At 37.7% G+C, this 1,884-nt stretch overlaps 2 protein-coding genes across 3 annotated transcripts in view; one reads left to right on the top strand and one right to left on the bottom strand.

The window, feature by feature from the left end:
* LOC101857169 overlaps nt 1-520 on the bottom strand; it is an 8,750-nt gene extending 8,230 nt beyond the window's left edge. The window contains exon 1 of one of the 2 annotated variants that reach the window (XM_005092043.3): nt 280-520. The gene's annotated coding sequence lies outside the window, so the exon portion shown is untranslated. The remainder of the gene's footprint in view (nt 1-279) is intronic. The other variant, XM_005092042.3, reaches the window with a different exon arrangement.
* A 48-nt stretch (nt 521-568) lies between these two features.
* LOC101847474 (piezo-type mechanosensitive ion channel component 2) overlaps nt 569-1,884 on the top strand; it is a gene marked incomplete in the record, with an annotated part of 108,746 nt that continues 107,430 nt past the window's right edge. Inside the window, 1 exon segment of the mRNA XM_035973983.1 lies at nt 569-752.

Genomic DNA, 1,884 nt, shown 5'->3' with positions numbered 1-1,884 from the left:
CTGCCAGTCTAGCCGTCATATTAAGATTAAGTACGGCTAGCCTCTTCCTTCTACGTCTAGATTCTAGATCTAAGTACAGTAGTTAGTACGGCTAGACTGGCAGTCCAGCGGTACTTATTAAGTACGGCTAGACTCTCAGGCTTGCTAGCAGGCTAGCCACTTCGATCTTGATCTAGATCTGGATTAGATCTTCTTCTTAGTCTTTAGTCTTTACTGTTTAGAACTTCATCATTGTCTTTTTGAAGGCTTAGAACTTAGGCCTACTTCTTGTTTACAAACCTTCCTTTCAACTTTGATCCTTTAAAATAAAAACTTGAGTCCCTCTCGCAGAAGCCCTTTTAGTCTCACCTTTGATCGAAAATTTAGGACACACGAATTCTGATTATTTTCAGTACAGTAGATCTAATGTTCAAAGTCCTCAAATCTAAACAGCTTCGTAATTTTTTCTCCCTGTATTTCCTGTTACACGACTCGCACAGATACGCGAGTGGCGTCCCTTGGAAGCTGAGCAGTGAGAATCATCCAATGAACGCCGAGGACCGAAATTGGTTACCTCCTGCTACTTCCGCCTTCTTCGACCCTCAGTCGGCACTCGGCAGTGAGTCGGCACTGCAACTCCCTGCCCTGCCTGCAAATCGGAGCTGTGTTGATGCTTTCTTTGATTGGAAGAATGCGCGGGTCATTCATGCATTTCGAGTCAATTTTAGACACGATTATGTGACAGTGTTGTTTTACTGAAACGATTGTGACAGGTGGATTTATTTTCTTACGCTGATTTATTTTGTTCTGGTGCTGTTATTGTAATGTAATCGGGTGCATTCTTCATTCTCAGACCAACTTGAAACTTGGAAGATGGTTCCTGTTTGTTTTTGTGGTCCAGAATAAATCAGTCTTCTCTTCTTACTTGCGTTCCGCAATAAACCGCTAGCTTTTGGTCCGAGTCTCGTGGTCTTTACTAGAATCTAGATAATCTAGGTTGCATTTGATAATTCTTTAATTGCAAATTTAAAAGCAAATGTTTTATTTTCTTGGCATGATAGAATGTTGATGATGCGATGCAACGTCAATCAATGATTCAGATTTCAGATTTGTGGTTGCTGAACAAGATCATGTTCAGAGAATCGGGATGTCGATTGAATGTAAACAAGGAGCAATCTCACGGAGTTCCATGGATCACACAACTAGATCTAGATCTAAATCTAGATCTATATTAAATTGGCCTAAATTACAGGCTAAATCACCGGCTTTGGGGGCTGCGCTTGTTATGTTGGTTGGATGGGGTAGTTTTCAAATAAGATGGTATCATAATCATATTCTAAAAAGAAATAAAGAACCAGCATTACATTCAGATCTCTTGTAATCTAGATCTAGAGTCTAGTAGTTTCGTGGCATGGTGAGATATAAGACCAGTTTGATTTTTAATCATAATGTAGGCCTAGCCTAATATACGAATTATTTTTGTGTAATATAGTAGGCTAGATCTAGATCTAGATTTTTCTAGATCTAGGTTAAGTTAATCTAATTTCATAATATAATGGAATATGAATATCATATAGATTCTAGATCTAGATCTAGATCTATATGAAAAACATAGCCTTCCTTTTAACTTATTTTTTTCTGAAAATAGCAGACGAAAGAGAGAGCAAGATCAACTCAAGAAGTGCCCTTGTGTGGAATCCAAGGCACTTATAATTGATCAATATTGAATTGACTTACTGTTCATCATATTGTCCTCAAGAAAACTAGAAAGTCTAGGTGAATAATCTTGATTGTCTTGGTAGTAGTGGTAGTACTGGTAGAATCTACTCTCAACATTCATTAAACTAGATATTTATTATTATATGACTAACTTACACTTTCTCTTTTACGCAATATGAATAGTCA

This window comes from Aplysia californica, unplaced genomic scaffold (assembly GCF_000002075.1).
Source record: "Aplysia californica isolate F4 #8 unplaced genomic scaffold, AplCal3.0 scaffold00040, whole genome shotgun sequence".
Taxonomy (NCBI): Eukaryota; Metazoa; Mollusca; class Gastropoda; order Aplysiida; family Aplysiidae; genus Aplysia; species Aplysia californica.
The sequence above is the reverse complement of the archived record's forward strand: the minus strand, read 5'-3'. Positions and strand labels throughout refer to the sequence as shown.